The sequence below is a fragment of the Saccopteryx leptura genome, chromosome 3 (genome assembly GCF_036850995.1).
Source record: "Saccopteryx leptura isolate mSacLep1 chromosome 3, mSacLep1_pri_phased_curated, whole genome shotgun sequence".
Lineage (NCBI taxonomy): Eukaryota > Metazoa > Chordata > Mammalia > Chiroptera > Emballonuridae > Saccopteryx > Saccopteryx leptura.
Window position 1 is genome coordinate 306,256,500 of NC_089505.1, and position 9,522 is coordinate 306,266,021.

Below are 9,522 nucleotides of genomic sequence, written 5' to 3' on the forward strand. Positions count from 1 at the left end.
TAAAGCGTCGACCTGGAAATGCTGAGGTCGCCGGTTTGAAACACTGGGATTGCCTGGTCAAGGCACATATGGGAGTTGATGCTTCCAGCTCCTCCCCCCTTCTCTCTCCCTGTCTCTCTCTCCTCTTTCTCTCTCTCTTCCTTTCTAAAAATGAATAAATAAAATTTAAAAAAAATTAAAAAATTTTTTTTCAAAAGTTATTGTGATGATGGTTGTGCAACACTGTGACCATAAGAAATAGCTTTAAAGAATACATTTTAAAGCACAGTATATGGATTATAACTTAATAAAGCTGTCATTTAATTTTTTTAATTCTAGTTGAAAAAGATGCTGAGAACAAAATGGTGACCCATTCAGTTTCTAGATAAATTTCTGAGGAGCTTCCTGTGATACAAAACAAGCTTGTCTAAAAGTGTAAGTCAACACTAAGTCAGGGATATATCTTTTATTAAGGACGAAAGAAATTAATTCACAGCAGATGGATACAAAAAACAAATTCAGCAACTAAATTTTATCATAGTGTAGGTGGGAAACAGAAATATTCCTCTAAAAATTAAGGTGACTAGCCAACAAATTTATATCAAGTGTTCTTAGGTTTTTCCTGTAGATAGATAAAAATAAGTCTCATCTGAAGAATGTGACCATTTACAATTGCTCTTTACTGAATTAAAAATTTTAAAATACTTTATTATAATTTCTAAAGATAAAATTTTTTTACCAATAAGGCCGACCCACAAAATTTATGAGCTTATCAGGCAATGATTAGTCACCTTCTTTCTTCACAGACACATAAATATCTGATTCTGGGACCTTCAACTTCTGTTTTAGAACATATTTTTGTCTTGCAAACCTACACTGGAGACTAATTTTGAACTGGTATTATCAATATGTATGTAATTGCAAATCATCTATGTTAAGTGTCTAGACATCCTTCTATAATTCTTATCACTAGTATTGTTCTAATTATTGGGCACAGTGAAAAATCTTACCCATGGTGGTTTAAAAATAGAAGCCACAAAACCCCCTTAGAAACAAAATAGTCTCACCAATCAGCAGATAAAGGCAAACACTGAGAAAGAGTGAGCTAGCGGAGGAGTTTTGCTCTCCCTTCTTCAAGAAAATGGGAGGCGTTCCACAGCTGGTTGCCAGCTTTTTTTTTTTTTGTATTTTTTTGAAGCTGGAAACGGGGAGAGACAGTCAGACAGACTCCCACATGCGCCCGACCGGGATCCACCCGGCATGCCCACCAGGGGCGACGCTCTGCCGCGACCAGAGCCACCCTAGCGCCTGGGGCAGAGGCCAAGGAGCCATCCGCAGCGCCCGGGCCATCTTTGCTCCAATGGAGCCCTGGCTGCGGGAGGGGAAGAGAGAGACAGAGAGGAAGGGGGGGGGGTGGAGAAGCAAATGGGCGCTTCTCCTATGTGCCCTGGCCGGGAATCGAACCTGGGTCCCCCGCACACCAGGCTGACGTTCCACCGCTGAGCCAACCGGCCAGGGCCGGGTTGCCAGCTTTGATGTACCATTAATCCCTGATACCTGTGGGACACTGGACTTCTTTCTTCCACTTCTGCTGTGAACATGTAAGCAATCGCTCATCCTTAGCAATCTTGCCACTGGACGGTTGGCCTTGCTGCTCATCCTGATGAAGGTGGGTGGCTCTAGCAGCACACAGAACATGTAGATAACTTCCTCTTCCCAGAGCAAATGAGCAGGAGAGCACGTAGGCTCCAAGTGCAGGATGCACAGACAAAGCGTTGCCCTGAGCCCAAGTTCACTAAAGGCAGGGGAGAGGAGGTCGCCTGAGCAAGTGAGAGGTGGGAGGGAGGAGGGAATTGAGACTTCTGAAAACGAAGTAAAAAGCTGAGCCACTCTTTCATTTTTTGTGTGAAATATACATGCACATGCTTGTTCATAGCACTATTCACAATAGTTAAAAAGTAAAAAACAACCCAAATGTCCATCAACAGATGAATGGAGAGACAAAATGTGATCTATCTATACAATGGAACATTATTCAGCCACTAAAAGGGTTAGAGCACTAACACATGCTACAATACAGATGACCCTTGAAACACTGACGTTTTTATTTCTGTCCTTAGAAAGAATACAGGCATCATCAGGAAAGCGGTAGAACACCACAGAGGGTCCACAGGCCACGGCTCTGGAAAGGGTCTCTTTTCTATCCCAAGGCACCGATGAGGTCATCCATTTGGCACCATTCATTTAGGATGTCTGATGCTCCAGTTGAAAAATCAAGAGAAGCAATCCTGCTTCTACATAAATTGATTTTTAGAATTGGAACTGGTCTTCTAAAGTACTTTATATGTGTCTAAAAGCAGGCAGTGAGTAATTTAGGAGTAAGAAGGCATTAAAGTAAATAAATAAAAATCAATCAATCAAGATGGGTGGCCTGATCAAGTGGTGGTGCAGTGGATAGAGCGTCGATCTGGGATGCTGAGGACCCAGGTTTGAAATCCTGAGGTTGCCGGCTTGAACGTGGGCTCATCTGGGTTGAATGTGGGTTCATTGCCTTGAGTGTGGGATCATGGTCACTGGCTGGAGGCCAAGGTAGCTGGCTTGAACAAGGGGTCACTGGCTTGGCTGGAGCCCCCCTGTCAAGGCACATATGAAAAAGCAATCAATGAACAACTAAGGTGCTGCAACTATAAGTTGATACTTCTCATCTGTCTCCCTTCCTGTCTGTCTGTTCTTGTCTGCCCGCCCCCCTCTTTCTATCTCTCTCTAACTAAAAAAAAAAAAAAAAGAAAGAAAGAAAGATGGATAGAATGATCAGAGCCTACCTACCCTTTTTTTCTTAATTTTTATGACTCACCTTTCTGAGCTACCTGCCCTCTACTCCCTACCTGTTCCTCAGCCCACACCTTCCTATTCACAGACCTGCCAGGCTCTTCTACATTCTATGAATCTGTTTGCAAGTTGTTCTCTTGTCTATGCTCAGGTAGGCCAACAACCTGCCTCTTTTACTCTGAAAAATATCAAAGAACTTTTTTTTATAGATTTTATTTATTGATTTGGTTGGGGAGGGGGGAAAGGAAGAGAGGGAGCAATAAGCATTTGTATGCGCCTTGACTAGGCAAGCCCGGGGTCTTGAACTGTGTGACCTCAGCATTCTAGGTGACACTCTGTCCACTGTGCCACCATATGTCAGGCATCAAAAAAGTTTTTGAGAGTAAAAAGAATAAATGTTTAAAGGGAATAGCATATTCTCTTTCATTTTTTAAATTAAAAAATATCTATTTATTGAATTATTCATTGCTTTTTTGAATTATTATATAAACGCTTAAATTTCTTTTGAATGTGATTTGCCAGAACAATAAAACATCAGCAATCTGAATTTAGAGAGTAAAAAAAAAAAGACACAACCATGTGTGTCTATATGTTTATGTACATATACATTATGAAGCTATGGTGCAGAAGAAGAAAATATAAAACAAAAAATACATAATACAAAACATTCTAAGTAACAATCAATAATAAATTTATCAACAGGTCAGTGTCACTGATTCTGAAATCTCTTCTTTTGGAAAGTCACTTTAATCAGTAAAAAACTGACCATTTTCATTTCCTCTAGTTTATCCACTCAGTTGATGGAACTCTGTTTAGGCAATTTCCCCTTTTCTTCACTTTCTTTTATTACCAAACACCCTGAAATGATAAGGGAGCAGCTTGTCTTGGACCATGGGGCTGTCCCATCACCCTGAAATTATTTCTATTTCATTTGTGCTTTTTTAAAAAACTCCTTTTTATAAGAGAACAATAGAAGGCCCTAAATTTCTGTCTTAGCACTAAGTGCCTCTCAGTGCTCTGGAAATATCTTGTTTTCTAATGATTTCAGGGTCTGTACATCCCCTGCTGTTATAGTTTTCATCCAAATAAAAAGAAAGAAAAAAAGAACAGAAGAAAGAAAAGAAAAGAAGAAACCCAACATGACAAGAACATTAAACCCCGAGGGTGGTTCATTTCAATTTTGAAGTCTTTCTTCACTACTGTAGGGACACTTGTGTCAACGTCTTAATAAGGAAAGTAAAGCAGTTTATACGCCTCAGAGCACGCGCACTCAAACCAGAAAATTGGCATGAAGGGGAGAAGGTCATGGCCGCCACATAGTAAGGGGGCCTCTTCTGGACAGGCCAGATGACACAATTTATAGAGGGCAGGTTTAATGTTGTCACTGTTAGGTCTGGAAGGAAAACATTTTTGAAGAAACATTCATTTTACCCTTCTTTTCCCCAAAATCTTGAGGTCATCCCATACACATGTTTAAAATAATTCTACCCACATTCAATGAAATTGTATGTTTATAATGTTGAAATAACCTTGCACTGCAAATCGAAAAGGCATTTTTGTAACTTAGAGTAACTGCTATCATGAGAACCGCTCTATCAGACATTGTATTTCAATTTTGAATATCATGAATTATTTTTATGTATAAATGAATAAATTATACAGAATAATCTATCAACAGTTCAATCCCATTTGCATTTTAATACATAAAAGCAAATGGAAAACTAAGAGCCATTAGCTTGTTTGAAGTTTTAAATCTTTCAGAAGTAATATATAATGATATAGAATTTTCATTACCACATTTTTTGCTTTATGCTATTTATGTATTGAGGTTTTAAGTCATAATTTGCCAGAACAAAATAAAAGCATGGAAATTAAAAAAAATGTTTTATCCAAATATTTTGAAGTGTTTGTTTTCTGTAAACATATCTTTTTTTTCCTCAGTTTTCTTTTTTATTATGTAATTTGCTTGAATAAAAAATCCCAGGCTTGGGATAGGACACTTAGTTCTGGCTTTTATGTGGATTTTATCTTGTGGGTCATAATTAAAGGGCTCATGAATTAATGACAATCTCTTAAAAAACTGCAATTTATACAACCTTGGTTTGACAAAAGATCTTTAATAGTTAAGTTCAAAATCAATTTTCAAAGCAATTTTATATATTAATGAAAGTCATCATATATATATATTAGCCTGCATTCTCTCAGTTGCAAGTGACAGCAAGAAACTCCAGTTAACTTTGGCATGAAAAGGTAGACACATTTTTTCTTTTTCTTTTCGTAACTATAAAGTCCAGAGATTTAATTTGCTTCACTATTGCAGGTTGTAGGAACTCTCTTTTCTCTACTTTCTTTTTCTTTTTTTGGTGCATGTTTAGGGTTTTCTATTTCTTTCTCTTCTTTCTCCAAGTGAGAGAAGGGGAGATAGAGAAACAGACTCCTGCATGCACCTCGACAGGGATTCACCCAACAACCCCACCTAGGGCCGATGCTCTGCTCATCTGTGGCTATGCTCGCAAATGAGCTATTTTTAGTGTTTAAGGCAGAAGTTCCACAGAGCCTTGGCCAATGTGCTTGAACAAATCAATCCATGGCTGCTGGAGGGGAAGAGAGAGAGAGAGAAGGGATAGGTGGAAGGGTGAAGAAGCAGATGGTTGGTCACTTCTCCTGTGTGCTCAGACTGGGAATCAAACCCAGGACATCCATATGCTGGGCTGACACTCTACCACTGAGCTAACTGGCCAGGGTAAGTTTTAATCTTAATTTATTTTCCAGTGTTAGCAAAAAAAAAGGCCTTCAGCAACTCTGGGCTCGCATCTTTAAACCTTAGTAATCTCAGGAGAAAGCCTCTTACCTACATTTTCAGTCATTTATTCTAATTGGGACAGTTTGGGACATACAATTCTTGAATCAATTACCTACACATGTTCAGCGGAATGCACTATTCTAATTGGCTAAGCCTGGGACAAGAAGAGCTCATTCCTGAAGCTAAGACATAGGCTCATCTCCATCTGATCCATGAAGACTGGAATAGAGAACAAAATATTCTAACGCCTAATACAAAAACCTGCATCAGTTAGTTTGATAGTCAATGCCTGTTATCATTGTTCAAGATCAATAGTGTAAAAAGAAAGAGAGAGAGAGAGAAGAGAAGAGAGGAGACTAGGAACCAGAAGGTCAGTCTTTATTATCTGATAGTCTTTAGGCAAATAACTATAAATTATATTTCTAATTTATAATTATGTATTATAAATAAGTATAACTTTACAACTTTATGAGTTAAATTTTTTAACCTCTGAAATGGGCCTCGTCTCTATCTCTTTATTTCATTTGCAACCCATATGGTGCTAAATCCCTAAATGTAACCTATAGATTTCCCTCTGAGCTAGAATATTCTAGGATATTCTTTGTAGAAGGTATTCTCCAGATATCTGAATCTCCAGATCCACCTTCTCCACTCCCTACCTTGCTGTGGGCACCAGGAGGTCCACCTTTGTGGACACATGAACAGGCTTTCTTGCCCTTTGACTTCCATTTGAGTTTGGTCAATGAAAACCACTGACGAGAAACTGTAGGAGAGTAAAGAGGAGAGCACGTTCTTCCCTTGGTGCCCTTGCTCTCAGCAGTGGAGTTGTTAGTGGTGGTGTTCCTGTACTGATGGCCACAGCTATTGTTTACAGCTATAGCTAAAGGCCTCTTTGCATTGGCAACTGCTTCCTTCATTTTTACCTTTGAGCTTGGGAGTGGAGAAAGCTTACCTCTGACTGCTAGACTTGGGGTGCGTCATCATTTCTTATTGATTTCTTTCAAAGCTACTCACAACCCTGTAAAGAGTTTCCTCATTAAGTCTATTCAAATACTTTTTTGAGTACACCATATATTTTTGTGTTGGGATCATGACAGAAACAGCTCTAGATGAATTCCCAAAGACATCCCAGGTTTAATATTTAGAAAATGGCAGTATTTCAATTTAACTCAAAAGCATTTTTTTCCTTCATTAGATACAACATTATCCATCAATCATTCCATCTTAAAACTTTGATGATGCTTTCAAACGTTTATTCTTTACCTTCACATTCAACTATTAAATATTGCCAATTTTAGCTCATAATTATTTTAAATATATACTCTCCCCTGCTACCCTTAATGCCATTGCATAGTGCTTTAAAAATGTCTGTCCACCAACCAGATTATGGACTCTTTGATGACAGGCGCTATATCTTATCTGTGTTTGTAGTGTTGGTCTTTACTTACAGAGCCTGGTACATAATGGACTCTTAAAGAATAAAGCACATTGAAGAGAATGAAAGGACAAATTATAGACTGGGAGAAAATATTTGCAAAACACATATCTGATAAAGGACTCATCCAAAACACACAAAGAACTCTTAAAACTCCATGATAAAAAACAGTACATCTCAAAACATGGGCATAAAATTTGAATAGATGTCTCATCAAAGAAGATGTACAGATAGCAAGTATGCATATGAAAATATGCTACAAATTATATGTCATTAGGGAATTGTAAATTAAAACAATGAAACACTACTACCAAACTATTAGAATAGCTAAAATACAAAAACCTTAAAACCAAATGCTGGTGAAGATGTGTAGCAACAGACTCTCATTTATCAGGATGCAAAATGGGATAGCCATTTTGGAAGAGAGTTGGGCAGTTTCTCACAAAGCTTAACATAGTCTTACCATTTGATCCAGCAATTATACTTTTAGGTATTTACTCATATGAGTCGACAACTTATGTCCACACAAAAACTGGCACACAAATATTTATAGCAGCTCTATTTATAATTGTCAAACCTGGAAGTAGCCAAGATGTCCTTCAGGATGTGAATAAATAAACAAACTGTGGTACATTTAAACAATGCAATATTATTCCATGCTAAAAGAAATAAATCACCAAGCCATGAAAAGACATGGAGGACCCTTGAATGCATATTACTAAGTGAAAGAAGTCAATATGTAAAGGCTACATATTGTATGAATCCAAGTACCTAATGGAACCATTCTGTTTCTGTTCTATGATACTATACTGATGGCTACATGATGTCATAAACCAAATGCTTGTGTCTGTCAAAATCCCTGTGTTGAAGTCCTCAACCCCAATGTGGCTACATTTGAAGATAGAGTTAATAAGGAAATAAAGAAGGTTAAATGTCATCATAAGGAGGGGGTCCTGATCTGATAGGATTAGTGCTCTTATAAGAAGAGACATAGAGAGCTCTGAGCACTCTCTCCTCTTTTGGTTCACCATGGGGGACTCAGTAAGAAGGTCAGAAGAGAACCTCATCCAGAACCAACCATGCTGGCACCCTGATCTTAGATTGCTAGCCTCCAGACTGTGAGAAAATAAATTTCTGCTATTTGAACCACACCATTCACTCACTCATTCATTCATTCATGTTTTCAGCATTTAGCAAGTAATGAACACCTGATATAAACAAAGCAAGAGCTACAAAACTTTCAAATATCATTTGAATAAATGTGTACTTTCTTAATAAGATTATATTGATGTGACTACATTCATTTTTTCTGTGTAGAATGCATTCAATATCTAGTCATTTCTATTAAAGTATCATATCTAACTACAATAGTTTTAATTGTTTTTAGTTTAAAATTTTCAACATAAATGTAATGTAGGAATAAAAATGTAGTATTATTTTAAATAGATTGATGTTTTAAATGAGTCCTTATTTGTGGGACAAACTCATTTAAGGAAATTAACATCTTTTTTTGCTGATGAAAAAATTGCGTGAGTCCTGTGAAAGAGAGGTCTGGCAACATGGCCTACATTTCAGTGGTAATAAAGAGGTGTTTCTTGGTTCCAGTTTGGAACAAAAGCCTTCATATCACTCTGAAATGAAAATTGACAAAGAAAGGAGAAGAGAAATATATCTTATTTTAGTAAGGTATTTCTTTTAATGGATGTCAATGAAGTAGTCTTCTTGCTTTCATTTTTACTGGGAGTTCAGGAAGTCATATAGATTTGGCAATGTTTGACCTCATCACATATATATATATTTTAAATATTAGCCCTTCTTGATGATGTAGTCATTTCACAGGTTATAAAACCTCACATTTCTTTTTGGCAAATTACATATATGAAATATGTGTTACCCAAAGTCGGGTGTGTACATTAAGAACACTTTTGATCTGTATTAATGAAGTAATTCTGGTGACTCTGAGGTAAGTTAAAATAATGAGAAAATATTTAATAATAACAATTCACAGCAATTTACAAAAGAGTAAGTGAATGTTTTGTGTGTAAACACAGGCAGCCCCATATGTGGCAGTTTCAAACACACACACCATAAATGCTTTGTTGTGGGCTCACATCCATGGAAAGCCTGGGTTAGAAAAGTAATGGAACACAATGAGAACAACAGTGCTGCTCCCCAACCAGTATATCTGTTTCACCAAACTTCAAAGCTCATTATAGATGTTAGAGTATTTGATCACCCCATCTCTATACGGTAGAGATGTAATTCCCAACCGGAAACTGAAGAAAAGGGATTAAGTGATTTGTACAGATCTCGGGAAGCCAAGCTAAATCCCTGTGATTCTGTAGTAGGAAAATAACTTTCTTTGCATACTTTCATTTAAAGTGACTTAGGACTTAATTAAAATTATACACATTTTGAAATCCATAAAATTCTACATGCCAATCAAGACTGACCTTGACCTTGTCTGCTCATGGAG